The sequence below is a fragment of the Lepidochelys kempii genome, chromosome 14 (genome assembly GCF_965140285.1).
Source record: "Lepidochelys kempii isolate rLepKem1 chromosome 14, rLepKem1.hap1, whole genome shotgun sequence".
NCBI lineage: Eukaryota > Metazoa > Chordata > Testudines > Cheloniidae > Lepidochelys > Lepidochelys kempii.
Window position 1 is genome coordinate 7535076 of NC_136393.1, and position 17621 is coordinate 7552696.

Below are 17621 nucleotides of genomic sequence, written 5' to 3' on the forward strand. Positions count from 1 at the left end.
AAAAGTGAGATTTAGACCTTACATGGATAATGGTGTGTCGAGTTTGATTTTTAGGCTTCTGGCCTTAACAGTACAACATGGCCCATTTATTCTTAAGAAGGACACTGCGTGGGTTACTAAAATAGACCATGAAAAAACATAGTGGATTTGAACTAGAGGAGGATTTCATAAAGCTATTTATAAGATGAGATAGCCAGATCTTTCTTCCGGTTGCGTGCCAGGATTGTGTGACTCAAACTATCTATAATTTAATTTCAGTCCTTTTTTCATGGAGAAATAGTAATTGGGGTAACCCCAGATTTAAAATGATGTTATAAGAGTATGGCCTGGTAGGGTGAAACAAAGAATTTTCTGTATAAATCTTTTAAAACTATAAATCATTTATCTACTTCCATAGGTGCTGATTCCCACAAAAATACTGGATAGGCTCCATTGTAGCTTACTTCATGGGCACAGTACACACACATACGAATGTTTCAGATTCCTGTTGCGACAAATACCATGCCAAAGGCAATCATTCCCCACCATTCATAAGGACTCAGTTCAGTCAAGTGATGAGTCTGTAGGCAATGATCATGATCTGAACAGATCAGTTCCTGTGATAGCCAGTTATCAAAGTGTCGTATTAGACACGGAGCTAGCATGGCTTCCAGATCACGGTCAGAATTTTTCCCAACTATTCTAGTATGGATTTAAAGTAAGTTTTTGTGCTGTTTTTCAGAAAATTAAGTTTTTAGGTCTGCTTTTCCCTAGTTTCTAACATTTAGGAGTTTGGGTGTTTTTTTTTAACTCAAACATTCTTTCACTCAAACCACTCATATGTTCTGGGAACCTTAACTTCACCTTAGAAGTGTTTCCTGTGAGAATTCCCTTATGTTTAAAATATGGTCCTGATGTTTTGCTCCTGGCCTGTTCCTGAAAAACCTAAGTCATCACCAGGGGGCATATCTGTTTCAAGTAGACCTTGGGAGGTTGGGAGGGCCAATGCGCCTTTAGTCTGCAGCTTCAGAACCAAGCTCCACAGCCCTACCCACCATCCTGTGGAATGGGAAGTCCTGATGCTTCAGGCTTGCGATAGTCCATAAGAAGTAGTTCCTCTCCTGAAGACAATTGGATTTATTCCTTTTTAAAAAATGCAGTATGGTACTATTAATTTCTGAGCAACTATTTAATTTTTGTGAAACCCATTTTAATTCATCTGCAAATTGTGAAGTGCCAGAAGAATGATTTTGTTATATTGTATTTTCTGGTTTGTTTTTGTAGTTAATAGTTAAATCTCTAACACCAATTTACTTATTTTGGTATGTGATTAGTAAAAGAGTCTGTTTCAACATTTATCTACTTGAGAGAATACACAGTGATGTAGGGTAAATAGAGTAGTATAAAGAGACAGAAATTTAATAATCTCTTATTTCATTAGTGGAGGCAGGGATATGAAGTGGCTTATGCTTCATTAAGCTTTGCTGTGTATTTTGCTTAATTCATTGAAGTATTCATTGTAATTTGTCACGATTACTTCTATGTTGTTATCTTTGTTACTTACCTGTGCATGCTATTTAACCTTGAAATAAAAGATGTGACTCTCTTTTTCAATGGCAATCTCTGTAAAATGAATGATAATAAACAGAGCTCTTACATGTTGTTGTGTTTTGTCAGATATCCATTAGGTATTGTTGTTTTGCTCAGACTCCTAATATACTTGCTTTTGAGGTTACCCTGAGTTTTGGCTTTTAAACAATACTTCATTGAAAACTATCTGTAGTACTGTATATCAGAAGTATTTGAAGCATAGAAAGCCATACTAGAATGTTTAGGAAATGCTATTCTTCTCTTCTGCAGAGGTTCATAATATGGAAATGAAACATCAAGAATGATTAATTTTGGTAGCACAAGTGAAATAGGCTGATGTGTTTCTCTTATACTTTTTGAAATAGGATAATTTTCCTTAGAAAAATGAAAGAAAAGGAGTGCTATAAAAATAGACTTGGGCTGGAGATGGAGAATAAGAGACTTCACCTTTTAAGAAGACTGCTAAAGTGCCAGAATTAGCATTAGGTCCAGATATAGCTGTAATTACACAGTATAGGACCTTCTTTGTTGCAGATTACTGTAAATTATGTTGAAGGGGATGGGTGAAAGTAATGGGAAGGAAATGGAGGTTCAGTAAGGGAGATTTCATTTCGGGAGAAGAAAAACCTTTGAACCAGTCCCCCCCCCCCCATATGTTTATCTTCTGACTCTGGCATAGATGAGCTGGGGTAAGGAGGAAAATACCCTTAGCCATGATGGACTGCCAAAATCCAATATAAGAAAAGACTGAGTTCTGTTTAGAACACTTGTAGTCATAGTATATCAACAGAAGTGAGAATTTAGTGATAAGTAACAAAACTGCTAGTTGAAGACAGAGAGAGGATATTTACAGACTAACTAAAGTTATAGTTTCCCACTTAAGATAACGTCTTTAAAAATGTATCATGAACCTTAAAATACAGAAAAATGTTCTTACATGAATATTTGTATTAAAATGTTTTAAAAAGTATATTAATGGTTGTAAGACTGTTAAAAAAAAAAAAAGTAAAATGTCTTTAGTAGTACTGATTAATTTGGTCACTATTGGATCTTATTTATACTGGAAGGCTGCAGAGAGACAAGGTGTATAGCAATGTAAATTTGTCAATATATCCATAGTTTCCATAATAATTCACATGCTTCTTTTTGAAAAACAAACCCTGACATGCTTGAAGTAGCCAAAGCAATGTTTACTCTTTTTTTATAACAGTTTTAAAAGGCCTTTTATCTTTTTCCTCATTCTTTGCCCATGTGATGCTGCTGTTGCCATGGAAACAGATCAGCAAGTAGCTTTGTCATACAGCACAACTGCCCCTCTGACATGGAGAGAGTCTCTTTTATGTACATCAGGTAGCCTTCTCATGGAGAAAACCACACTCTGAGCCTTCTGCCTACTAAGTTAATATCAGCAGAATTTATCATTTCCTTTTGTGTTATCTTATGAATTAGTATTTTTATAATTATTGGAAGATAAAGAAATCTGCTTACTGGTGCATTTAATTATGTGACTCAGATTATTTATGATATAATTTGAAAGGATCTAGTGAAAACTAATTAAGATGGGTTGTGTGACTTGCTATTGTGTGTCCTTCCATATAGTTTCATAGTTTGGTATTTTAGTGGTTTATAGGCATCCACTACAGTGTGAAAAAGATATCTGTCGAAGGCTACTATGGAAGAGGACATAAAAAACAACTGATAACGAACCTGAGACAATCACACCAAAATATACGAGTGACAGCATTTTTGCTCGTGTCAAACTCGGGGGCACCAATGTATTTTCTTCCATAGCAAGCCAGTATCATAGAATCATAGAATATCAGGGTTGGAAGGGACCTCAGAAGGTCATCTAGTCCAACCCCCTGCTCAAAGCAGGACCAGTCCCCAATTAAATCATCCCAGCCAGGGCTTTGTCAAGCCTGACCTTAAAAACTTCTAAGGAAGGAGATTCTACCACCTCCCTAGGTAACGCATTCCAGTGTTTCACCACCCTCCTAGTGAAAAAGTTTTTCCTAATATCCAACCTAAACCTCCCCCACTGCAACTTGAGACCATTACTCCTTGTCCTGTCCTCTTCTACCACTGAGAATAGTCTAGAACCATCCTCTCTGGACCCACCTCTCAGGTAGTTGAAAGCAGCTATCAAATCCCCCCTCATTCTTCTCTTCTGCAGACTAAACAATCCCAGTTCCCTCAGCCTCTCCTCATAAGTCATGTGTTCCAGACCCCTAATCATTTTTGTTGCCCTCCACTGGACTCTTTCCAATTTTTCCACACCCTTCTTGTAGTGTGGGGCCCAAAACTGGACACAGTACTCCAGATGAGGCCTCACCAATGTCGAATAGAGGGGAACGATCACGTCCCTCGATCTGCTGGCAATGCCCCTACTTATACATCCCAAAATGCCATTGGCCTTCTTGGCAACAAGGGCACACAGCTGACTCATATCCAGCTTCTCGTCCACTGTCACCCCTAGGTCCTTTTCCGCAGAACTGCTGCCTAGCCATTCGGTCCCTAGTCTGTAGCTGTGCATTGGGTTCTTCCGTCCTAAGTGCAGGACTCTGCACTTGTCCTTGTTGAACCTCATCAGATTTCTTTTGGCCCAATCCTCCAATTTGTCTAGGTCCCTCTGTATCCTATCCCTACCCTCCAGCGTATCTACCACTTCTCCTAGTTTAGTATCATCCGCAAATTTGCTGAGAGTGCAATCCACACCATCCTCCAGATCATTTATGAAGATATTGAACAAAACCGGCCCCAGGACCGACCCCTGGGGCACTCCACTTGACACCGGCTGCCAACTAGACATGGAGCCATTAATCACTACCCGTTGAGCCCGACAATCTAGCCACCTTTCTACCCACCTTATAGTGCATTCATCCAGCCCATACTACTTTAATTTGCTGACAAGAATACTGTGGGAGACCGTGTCAAAAGCTTTGCTAAAGTCAAGAAACAGTACATCCACTGCTTTCCCTTCATCCACAGAACCAGTAATCTCATCATAGAAGGCGATTAGATTAGTCAGGCATGACCTTCCCTTGGTGAATCCATGCTGACTGTTCCTGATCACTTTCCTCGCATGTAAGTGCTTCAGGATTGATTCTTTGAGGACCTGCTCCATGATTTTTCCAGGGACTGAGGTGAGGCTGACTGGCCTGTAGTTCCCAGGATCCTCCTTCTTCCCTTTTTTAAAGATTGGCACTATATTAGCCTTTTTCCAGTCATCTGGGACTTCCCCCATTCGCCACGAGTTTTCAAAGATAATGGCCAATGGCTCTGCAATCACAGCCGCCAATTCCTTTAGCACTCTCGAATGCAACTCGTCCGGCCCTATGGACTTGTGCATGTCCAGCTTTTCTAAATAGTCTCTGACCACCTCTTTCTCCACAGAGGGCTGGCCATCTACTCCCCATGTTGTGATGCCCAGCGCAGCAGTCTGGGAGCTGACCTTGTTAGTGAAGACAGAGGCAAAAAAAGCATTGAGTACATTAGCTTTTGGAGATTGGGTCAGGTCAGCATACTCAACATTAGTTTTAGAAACAACCTACTCTGAATCATCCACTTGATTTATTTTTTTCTCGTTCACAATAGATGGTTACAGTAGGGAATGTGATTAGTATCCAGGAACTGAGACTTTACTGGCTAAGACGAGCAATCATTATAGAAGATTTCACTGCACACCTGCTTCTCCTCTCTTCTCCCCCAAAGAAACAGTTATCAGTACTCTACAAGGTAGATACTGAAGCTGATGAGACATTTTAGAACTGTTGATTGTACCATATGGCTAATATAGTGCATTACAAATGCCAGTTCACTTACTTCACTGCAAATGGAGATTTTTATCTAATTTTGATTTGGGAGCAACTCAAAGTCAGAAAGTGCTAAAAATGTTTTCACAAAGCGATCACTCTATATCTGACCTCTCAGTCCTCATTCTCAAAGGAAACCTGCATAGCACTTTCAAAAGATGAGTCTGGGACCTTAAATTCATTACTCTGCTAGACACTAATAATCATGAACTGAACAGAAACACTGGATCTATGGCCTATTACGACAATCTGTAACCTGCTAAACCCCCTCTTTTTGTCTTATGACTGTAAAGTTGGTAACAGGCCTGTACCTTGAATGGTCCCTTACAGTATGTGCTAACTACTTATGCTAAACAGTCTGTTCCATCTTGCATTTTGCTGGGACACTGGGAGTACCTTTCCCAGACCTAAAGGAGAGCTGTGTGTGGCTCGAGAACTTCTCTCTCACCAACTGAAGTTGGTCCAATAAAAGATATTACCTCATCCACCTTGTTTCTCTAAAAATGTTTCGCATTCTTGTAGATTTTCACAGTGGTCTGTAATGGTGCACTTATCCTGTAGCAAACAAATTGTGCTTGCCAGTTTGTCTTGTGGGTGGAATCTGATAGAAGTGCTGACAGTGTGTTTTATAATGAGATGTGCAGTAAAAGAATAGAGTATTGTTTACCCTTAAACTGTCTCTTCACTCACTCCCTCTTTAAATCTCAATAGAATAGAGCTTCATTATTTGCCTTAAAGATTGACAGGTGTTTTAACCTTTTTCCTAGGGTAAAGGTAACTAAGCTTCAGGGAAATAATTAAAAGTCAGCTTAATTAATCAAGCTACTAAATACAAACACCCCATTTGTGTGGAGAGAAACATAGGCTCTTGAAGAAAAGTTAATTTCAATTTTTAGAATTTAGAAAAACTCCCAGTTCTAAATTCAGTATGTAGCAGAATGCTTAATGGATTGCTGCAGTCAGCATTTACCACCAAGGTTCTTCTTCTTAGCATAGGGAAATAACTGTGGTGTGAGATACAGCTGTCTAATAACTATTCCTGAATGCTGACTTCTTCATGGAAACCACTGATATTTCTAATTGTTTTATTTTGTTCCTTTTGTTTTTGTTATATTATGCTTTTGATGCGTGAGTCATGTGCTTCAATGACCTTTTAAAGTATTTACAGAAGCTTCTTGAAAATGTACTTTACAATCATCATACCGCAAAGACATAAAAATCAATAATGTATACTTTGATGTGCCATGAAAGATGGCTGTATCAAATCTTCTCAGCTTGTGTCAGTTGTGAAACAGTGTTGAAAGGCCTAAAGACAAAAATGCTGCTTTATAAATAGAACATTTTTCTCTTTGGAAAAACAATAAAATATAACAAAATATATGAGACCAGCTAAATTACATGTCTAATATCGGATCTCAGAAAATGACCAAGTTTTATGAACTGTGAGACTGAGACAGCAGTAGAAGAGGCGTACAACAAATATGGTCTTGGAGTCAGTCACCCATCATCTATTTCCTTTTAATTAAGCTCTTTATGGGAAGAGAAGATTGATGCAGAAATTTGTAATAGAAAGGCCCCATCTTTTATATTTGAATTAAATATAGATTGTGGATGGATAAATCTTGTGAGAAAGTCAATGGTTTGTCAATTTTTGGAGTATTTTTAGGTTCTTAAAACTAGTTATAAGTTCATAAGCCTTTGTCTATTATTTAAACCCATTTTTGTAAGTATGAGGCACTTTACTTCCACAGCATGTTTTTGTAGTGAAAAGAGTCTGTGCTATCTGTTGGGAATAGAAGACCCACAAAAGCTAGGATGGTATAGGTGGGTCCTTGATATATAATATATACTGTGTATGGACTCTTTTTCTTTTAGTATATTGCTCCCTTTTCTGCTTCTTTCCTCCTACTCAGTAACTTTTAAATCAAATCTGAACTCTGTAATGATGCAGTGTTAGTTGAAATTTCAAACCCACAATGTCTTGTTCAGTTAGAATTTTATAATGAGCCTTTCTTAAGGAGTCTGGGCATGTACCATTTTACAGCAATTGAAAACTTGGGCAAACAAGTTTTCCCAATAGACGTTTGAGGTCAGTTCACCAGGTATGTTCCAGACATTCTAAAAACCCTTATTTCTTTGTGAGGAACTTAATAGGATATTCTGGAATGACTTATTCAGAGTCAAAGGTAGTCATAATCAGTAAAGCTTAGAAACACTTGGTTTTGGTAATAAAAATTTTATTGCTGGGCTGCAAAAATGTGTTGGTTTTAAAGTGTTCGTTATATTGAGGGTCTTCTCTCTCTCTTTCTCTTTTTTTTTTTTTTTTTTTGGTTAAATTGAGCCAGAAAAACATAATTAAGTGTGAGGGAACAATATTTTAAGGTATATTAAGAAATCCATCTTGCAGCTATATGTTCATATTGTAATTGCCTTGCAACAAACATTTTATTTAATGCTTCCTGATTAATCTAATTGTAAACAAACAAAACTGGCATGATTCCAGATAGATTTTTCAATTATAAAAAGCTGTAAATTTTTGGCAGCTGGGGTTACAACTTTATAGGGTAAAGTAGAAGCCACAATTTGGCCACTTGTGATGTCAAACAGGTATGATTGTATTTTAGTGTGTTCTGCACTGAAACTTAATATTACGCTTCAAATTGTTGTCATTACTGAAATATTGCTAGTAAAGTGACACCTCTGGTTTTTCGTAAAATTTCTCCTTATTTAGTCATTGAGCTTTTACATATTCATGATTTCTGACTATCTATATAAAGATTTTTAAAATATATAACTAGAGAGCTGGTGCGCATTAAACAGTCTGGGAGGGAAGCCATTGGCAATACCTGAACTGAATCAAGATATTGATAAGGGTCACTGCAAAGGTGTTTCTATTTACTCCAAGATAATGGGGTTTATCTATGTACTACATAGATGAATGGTGCCAGGATGATTATTAATGTCTATATGGCACCCATCACCACTGGTTATATTGGATTTTTACTGGTATCAGGGAGTGCTGAGTCACCTATTTGGAGAAATAGCCAAGCTTGCTAAGCTGTTTGTGAGCATGGATGATAGTTAACTGAAATTGAAAATTTTTCGTATATGGTTGTTTTCAGCTATACTTATCCAGCTCTTCCTGTATTCTGTAGCAGTAACCTTCCGCGATGTGGGTACAACCCTAAACTCAGGGCCCTCACTGTCATTGGGATGCTGGATCCAGTTACTAATGATATGCTCCCAGCATCCTTTCCCCAGCAAATAAATGTTTGAGGCTCACTTCTCCTAGCTCTTAGCTCTTCTACCTCACAATGTATCATGCACATTCTAGTTCCCTGAACTGAAGGGCCCTTTAAAAAGCTTTCTGAGAACAGTGTTCCTGTGTGCTTCATTCAGCAAGCAGAGCAGGAAATTGGCATTGGTCTGTTGATACGGGATTTCTGCTGTGAGCAACAAGCTCTTGCTAGCACAGTCAATGGGAAAACAGCAGACACACTGTAGTGCCCATTCCTCTGGATGGTTGGCCAATTGTGATACATATGAAGAATTTTGGATGGTGTGTACCTGCCAAATTCACTGCAGAAACTTTTGGGTTGGAACACAATAACTATTAAATAACACACAGTAATTCCCCCCTGCATGCTGAAGCCCCGAAACCACCATCTCCCACCTTAGCAGGAGGAGCCCTGAAGGCCCCACCACATCTGATGGCCAGGCCGAGAGGGTGAGGAAATCTAAACTCAGACCTCCTCATGGGGCAACTGTAAGGTAGATGGATTGACATAACCTAGACTACAACAAAAGTGAACCCAACAGAAAACAAAGGACTTCTTATCTCCAACAGGCCTTGACACCCTGGATCCACCCACCCTTCTCAACATTTGAGAAGATCGGGATTGGCTCTGGATCCAAACTCGATAGGTTGGGCCATGTGAATGTTAAATTGATATGTTGTCCTATGCCTTAACTGCATCTCTGCCAAGAGTGTTAGAACATCACCTTCATTGTACGGTGTCACCATTCCGGCTCTTACAAAAAAAAAAAATTGCTCTAGGAACTTTAATGACCCCCTTTAATAGCACAGTGTACCCTAACACCATGGTACAGCATCTCTTCAGTATTGGCTCAGGAGACGACCAGTTTATTCACCAACAATTTTTCCTTTTTGGCACCAGACATTACTTAGTTTATTCGATCTGATGGAAACACAGTGCTGGGTGTTAACTCCATACTTTTTTGCTAGCTTTTACTGACCTTTAGTTTTGAACTAAATGATCCTTACTACATATTGTAGTAAAAACAGACACGCTGTGAAATAAAAACATGTATGCTACAGTAGGAGTCAACATCTGTGCATCACTTTATTTTTAGGATGATTCAGATCAGTCATATTTTGTGTGGGGGGGCTATTATACAGCTGAATGATCTAAGATCATTCAGTAATTAATAATTTGGCAGTAAGGAGAGACTATCAAATAATTTAGGACCTATATATAACCCAGCTTTAGTCTCATGTGAAACTTTCTTTTTATTCTTAATGCCTATTTTAATGGCTAGAAATAAAATATCCATTGTTTGTTCTTTGTGCAGCATTGTAGCCCAACTAAAAACTTTGTGAGGAAATAAGTTATGTAATTTCCACTTCTTAAAGCGACTTACTACAGTTCATAAACTGCTGCAAAGAGCGTTGTGAATTACATATTCATCTTGAGAGCAGGACATGAGCAAACAAAGTAGAAACAATAGTTACTTTGCAAGAAGTGCTTGTATATGGTATTTTAAGCATGTGTGTACACATTCTTGCAGTCTGAGGACTTCTTTTTCCCTATGGGAATCATTCTTAACAGTCTAATAGGCTTCACTGTAAATAAACTCTTCATACTCCATGAGGTATGTAGTGTGAATGTCAAACAGTTTTGCCTTGAGGTAAATCTATAAATAACTCCTTGCTGACCTGCCAGACCTTGGAATAGACATCTGTTGGTATTCACCTGTAAGACTTCTCTGCAAGAAGTACCTGTCCTATGATTGGCTGTCCCATTTAGTCTGGCTGCTATACATAATGAATGTAAAGTTAACTTCTAGCTACCCCTTGAAGTATTTAGTGCAATATTTTTGTTTTCTCAATGGTTAGAGAAAAAACATGATTAAAGAAAAATCTAAATGTAAGAGCTTAATGAGTTCCTCATTTTAGGAGGGTTAAGGAATTTGATAGCTTTAGCTCAGAATGTTTCTCCATAGAAATGCAGATTTCAGTCTTTAGTTGAGTTTGTTTTAATGAGAAATGTGTGGGGAGTGAGCAGCCAATAGCTCCTTTTCTGTAATAGTGTAATAAAGCTCTGCAGAAGGTTTTTCAAACCTGAACTAATTCTTACATTAAATATATTATCTCCACGTTATGTCAGCAGAAACTGAGTCCCAGGGAGGTTAAGATTTTGCACAAGGCCCAACAGCAGAGTGAGGATGAGGATTCTGGAGTCCTCGATCTCGAGGCATCTACTCTCCACTATACTGTTTCTGGTTAGTTTAGTTACCTGCATGTCCTTGGCCCGCTTAACAGCTGCGAGAACAATACCAGTCGTTGTTGTAGTGTCTGAAAGAGGCTCCTCGGATTATTACAAGACTGTCAAACAAAATTAGCAATGCAAGGTGGAAGTTGATGTGTTCATCCCCCTTTTCTCTGAACATGTTTTGCACAGTACTATTCTTTTCAGTGCTGAGGTTTCCACTATATGTAGTGTGAACATTTCAAAGGTTATATGCCTCAGAACTAGAATGGTACATTTTGCCAAATGTACTAGATGTGTTAGACAGGAGAGATGCTGTTAATCTTTTGTTCAACCTCCAAACTACTGCATGTGCCTTAAGAGATAAAGCTCTTATCACAGTATGCACATGTAGCTGGTTGTCAGGATGTTAGTTTATAACTGGAAACAGTCCACGCAGGTTTTTCCAAAACACCATCTATTATTCCTAATGGATACAACAAAACCACTGGAGGAAAGGTTTGATAGACTTTCTTGGAAACTCCCATGTTACACTGAAGGGTAATATTTACAAAGTTAGGGATTGGATGATCTCCATAATAGGATAGAAAAGGCAGAAAAGGACCTAGGGGTTACAGTGGACGAGAAGCTGGTTATGAGTCAACAGTGTGCCCTCGTTGCCAAGAAGGCCAATGGCATTTTGGGATGTATATGTAGGGGCATTGCCAGCAGATCGAGGGACGTGATTGTTCCCCTCTATTCAACACTGGTGAGGCCTCATCTGGAGTACTGTGTCCAGTTTTGGGCCCCACACTACAAGAAGAGTGTGGAAAAATTGGAAAGAGTCCAGTGGAGGGCAACAAAAATGATTAGGGGACTGGAACACGCGACTTATGAGGAGAGACTGAGGGAACTGGGGATGTTCAATCTACAGAAGAGAAGAATGAGGGGGGATTTGATAGCTTCTTTCAACTACCTGAAAGGGGATTCCAAAGAGGATGGCTCTAGACTGTTCTCAGTGGTAACAGATGACAGAACGAGGAGTAATGGTCTCAAGTTGCAGTGGGGGAGGTTTAGGTTGGATATTAGGAAAATCTTTTTCACTAGGAGGGTGGTGAAACACTGGAATGCATTACCTAGGGAGGTGGTGGAATCTCCTTCCTTTGAAGTTTCTAAGGTCAGGCTTGAGAAAGCCCTGGCTGGGATGATTTAGTTGGGGATTGTTCCTGCTTTGAGCAGTGGGTTGGACTAGATGACCTCCTGAGGTCCCTTCCAACCCTGATATTCTGTGATTCTATGATACCTCTAGGTCTCTAGTCCAAATCATTAAATCCATGGTAATTAAAATGATTTAATATACCATCTGATGGTGTCCTACTGGAGGAGAAAATGGTGGTTCCCAGTGGATAGACATAGCTAACAGACCACTTTCACAACTGGCACCCTTGCTGGCCATCTCAGCATGCAGACCAAAGATTGAATATATATTGAGAATGAATCTCTCTCCTTGCCCGGAAGTGTTCCTTATAGGGCAATATAGAGAATTCTTCATTGTCCTGGCCCATGCTATAACCGTATATGGATCAAAAAAGTTGTTGCAGACAGCCGCTGCAGTTCAGGGTGCAGGAGGACCAGGACTTTTATGCTGTGAAGGAAAGCATTTCCTGTGAGTAATTCTGAACATGCAGAAGCCTAATTCAGTATGGGAGAGGAATGAGAAGTAAGTACTGAAGGATGAAAAGAAAATGGAGTCCAGCTGCTGTGGTGCTGCTAGCTGCTAGCAACATATATCAGAAGAGAGAGAACAAAAGGTCCACAGCTGAAAAGGTCCACATTTTTTTATAAAGTGTGGTTTTATTAATTTGCAACTAACAGATAAGGGATTTTTTTTTCTGGCAGCTAGGCGTAGCAGCTTCACACTATGCAAAAGAGAAAACGACTATGAATAACTGAAGCACAAATCCACCTGAGGGGACAGGCGATGTTACAATGAACCATCACAACGAAAACAAACTGTTGCTTGGCTCCGAAGCGCTACGGCCTGAACAGCGCTCCACCCTGGGGAAATCCTAGCCCCACTGCGGAATCTGCACGGTAGTATGCCAGTGGATATTAAAAGTCGTCCTCTGAATGCATCTGATGAAGTGAGCGGCAGCTCATGGAAGCTTATGCTCACATAAATTTGTTAGTCTCTGAGGTGCCACAAGTCCTCCTGTTCTTTTTTTAACAGTAGCACAGTTTCAGTAAAATAACACAGCTTCCTAAAACATTTATTCCTACATGGAATCTTTGGTTAAAATTGTGTATGCTCATCAATATGCTTACAGCGAGGTTCGGCAGGGCGAAGTAATATCTCTTAGTGGACCAATTTGTGTGGTGAGACAGGTCAGCTTTCAAGCTTCTCTCACCAACAGAAGTTGGTCCAGTAAAATATATTACCTCACGCACCTTGCCTCTCTAATACCCTGGGACCAACGTGGCTACAACCACACTGCCTACATCAACCTATGTCTCTAAAGTGTGTGAAATGTACAGAATTATAAGTGACTGAAGTCCTTTGTTTTACTGTACATTACACAGCTATCTTTTTAGCTGTCTCCATAACCATTGCTGGTTCTGGATTTGCCTAATTATATAGATTTTCACTTTGCCGTAGCTCTAAAACGGTAAATACTACTACACAGCAGGTTTTTTTTTGTTTTTCGTTTTTACTGTTTATTATGCTCATATCTGTTTATTCAGTCGGAACATCCAACTGCACTGTTAGAAACCGTGTTTAGCAGGCATTAGCCACATATTTTGTGGGGGAACTGAAAGAGTAAATTTGGGGGCTGCCTCGTGGCCAGCTGTTGTGACATATAAGTTGGAGATGGGTTTGTGCTTCAAGGGATCACTCCCTCAAAACAGGAGTCTCCAGCTCTCCTCTTCGGAGCTGGGGTGTAATTTCACCAGCTCCTGGGCCTTCACCAGCTCCTCTCTCAGCCGGCCTCTTTTCCCCAATTAGTCCTCAGGCTCAGAGCCCTCAGCAGGCCAGCCTTCTTCTCCTGCATCTGCCCTGCTGTGAGGGAGGAGGCAGCTTTTATATTGGTCCCCTTCTCCCAGCTCAGACCCATTGCCCCAGCCTCTCTGCAAGGCTCCTGCCCCTTAAAGACATAGTAATGGGATTTCTTCCCAGCCACCACTTTTTCGTGGGACTGCTTCCTCTGTCAGTATCTCCTAGGTCCGTGTATATATACTGGTACTTTCAAAATCTTCAAGGGCCATGCCATGTGATGGGGTGGGCAGACCCCTGGGCACCACTACTTTTAAGGGGCAGATTGCCCCACCAGAGTAACTTTTTCTTTTGTGTACTTTTAATGCTGGGATTTCCCCATTTGTACTTTTATTTCCTTTAATTCTTCATTACCATGCAGTGCTTACTTTCATGAGAAAACAGAATCCAGATAACCAAATATTATTGTCTAAAAAATGAGACGTCTGATAATCAGTCTTCAGCTTCCTGTGATACTGTACCAATAACACTTCTCATTCAGCCTCCAATCTGGATTTGACATGTTTGTTTCCTCTTGAGAAAACAAATGTGTTTTAGAATTGTCCTGTCATCTGGATTCATCATAAGGTTTTAGCTGTTTCTCATCCTCTGTTCCAAAACTGATGTTTAATGCCTTGGATCTTCTTTCTTCGTTATGTTCTTTGACCTTAATCTCTTCTATTCTCAGAACACCAGAAGTTCTTATTTCTTGGGACAGACTCAGACTGACCAGAGAGCAAATCAGATCTTTTGTTGTAATGTGCATGTTTGAAAGGAAGGATGTTTTGTTAGTGTTTGGTTTTGGTTGTAATCTTCCATTTCATTGTCCCAAAGATGGTTAATTTTTTTTAACCTCTAATGTGCATGTGGCTTCCATTGACATCAGGGGGGAGCCCATATATCTGAGAACAGAATTTGAATTTAAATGATTTACACGTATTCTAGAGTTTCAACTCATGTCCTTAAAGTGAAAAGTCTAAGTTTTCATAATTAAAAACAGAGAGAAATCTTCATGTTTTCAGAGGAATTAAGTTTCATTTACAGAATATTGTTAACTAAAATGTATATGTACCACAGAAATAGGAAGATAAGCTTACACAGTTGTATAAGTAAATACTGATATGATTTACTACATTTAGAAACCTTAACTAAATATTTCTGCTGAAGGAAAGTACAACACAATCAGCATGTTATCTCTTTTTAGGTTTGGAATTTTTGTGGTCACAGTGGTTTTATAATCTAGAAAGAGACTGTGTGTGTGGTCTGTAACAGAGGGTGAAGAGTTGTCTAATAATGGGTAAAGGATAGGACTGGGATTCAAGTGTTTTAGTCTCAGCTCTGCCACAGACATTTTTGGTAACCGTGGCCCACTTACTTGAATTCTTTGCACCTCATTGTCCCTTTTTGTAAAATGATGAGACTAATACTTATTGACCTTGCAGCAGAATTATGAGGCTTGATTTGTAAAGTACGTTATTGCAAAATACTTTGAAACCATTACTTAAAAGGCAGTATAGAAATGCAAATTATCTTGATTTGTTGAACTGTTTGTAAAATCCAGAATGTTTACTATTCCTTTTACCTTGTAGGCTGAAAATAGAATTGGACAAGCATACTGTATGCTGTTTTTTCTTTGGTTGCTCATAAAAAAGAGTTAATGTCATGAGTGGTTATTTTATGCATTGAGGAAAAGGGTGCACCGTAAGCTTTATGTGGAAGGATGAGAACCGTTGAATTATTTGAAGGACAGAGGTGAATAAGGGGAGGGCTTTGGGATATTATGATGTGAGGGAAGCTAAAGAAAGAGGTACTGATAATTCATATTTTAAAATGGATACATTAGGATCACTGCTGATAGAGGGCACTTTAATAACTTACCGAAAGGGATTGAATTTGGAGGGGGGGAAAAGAAAGCAAACAAAGAATTCTCTGGTTCTGTTAAGGCAAATGGAGTAAGACACACCAGTCCATTATTTCTAACTGGGGTATCCTATTGTAATGTCCTAGTGGTTCCTTAAGAGGCTGATGTCTGAGCCACCTTAGAAGAAGGGAAATCCCAAAATGGTGTCATTGTGGAAGGAAAGAGGTGGAGGAAAGAGACGGATGGTGGGAAATCAAGTTAGCAGCAGACAATTATGTGACTTTTGGGAGATAAGTGTCACCCATCAGAGCTCTGCTCAGCATCTATCATTTATGTGCCAGGAGCATGAATGGGCTATTGGTGAAGATAAAGAACTGTGCAGCTAGCAGGCTCTTTGCTTATCAGTGCTTGTCATATGTCTACATAAAGGCGTCTTGCAACAAATCAAATAAAGGAACTTAGTTCAAACTGTATCAGCATTTTTGCATTGAACATGTTACAGGAAAAAATATGTTCATGTATATGTAAAATTGAGCAAGGTAGTGGGTGCAGATGTGGAAATGTTTCTCGGTCATTTAGGGACTTCCTTAATAATTTGCTTAAAAATATTTCCATCATGACAAAGATTTAAGATTAGGACAGGGAATGTCATTTTACCTTTTGGTTTTTTTTATGAGTAGATTTCATGTACACTCCATAACCACTACACTACATGATTTTCTTTGAAAATTAATATAAATTTCACCTACCTCTCTCAGGCACATGAATGGGAAGGCTGTAAGTAGAAGGGTAAAACTGGAAAGATAATGTGGCTTCGTGGCGGGGGAACCCTAGAGCTCCTGGCAGCTGCTGTGGCTGGGGAAACCCCCATAGCTCAGAGCCACCAGCAGAGGGGGTCCCTGGAGCTCCCAGCCCCAGCACAGCTGCCTAGGCTCCCCATTTTGTCCCTGACTTTTACTAAAAAATATCTGTAACAGGTCACGGACTTCTGTGGTTTTTCATTATTGCCTGTGACCTGTCCATGACTTTTACTAAAAATATTCTCTGAGATTTAACTCGGATATATATCAATCTTTATATATTATACAAAGTCCTGAAAAGACTAAACTGGTCTGTACTGCAGCAGAGAGAATCTGAGGTGTAAGAAGGGGAAATATTATACCCAACATAAGCATAGTGCTTGCCGCAAGCCTGTTATGCAACACAAGTTTTCAAACAGATGAACAGTTGAAAGACCACAAAATTTCAACACCCCAATGAACTTTTGCATGAATGGTAGATTCTCAATTTAATTGTCAAGAAACCAGAGTTAGGAAATATGTGGATACATGTGATATTTTTTATAGAAAATATTTCTTATAATTAAAAAAAATGCACTTAAATGGTCCTGTAAGAAGAATGAAGCAGACAGCATGTAAGTTTCTGTTCAACATAAAATACCACAGATTTGCAGGCCAGATCTTCACCTAGTAAGTTAATGTGGTGCTGTGCCACCATATTGCATCCAAGCCCTTTTGGCAGTTCCTGCTGTACTGACCCAGACCATCCACCCTTGAGGCCAAAGATGATACTAAAATCTTAACACTGGTTCAGAATTCAATGGAAGCCAGTAGAGAGGGCCAAACGCTATGGTGATGTGTTCTCAATAGCTAGTGTTGCTCAACAGACTGAAAGCTGCATTTTTAATCAATTTTAGCAATTCCAAAATAGATGTGTTTTATTCTGAGCTACTGATCTAAAGCCTGCTGAAGTCAATGGGAGTCTTTCCCGTTTTCTTCAGTGGGCTTCGGATCAGGTGCTGAGGGCATGACAATAGCCAGGTAGAAGGTCACAAACGCATGGATTACACATGGATTGTG

At 39.4% G+C, this 17621-nt stretch overlaps 1 protein-coding gene across 1 annotated transcript in view; it reads left to right on the top strand.

Annotated features, from left to right (window-relative positions):
- PRKCA (protein kinase C alpha) overlaps nt 1-17621 on the top strand; it is a 324537-nt gene that overhangs the window by 139906 nt on the left and 167010 nt on the right. The window lies entirely within an intron of this gene.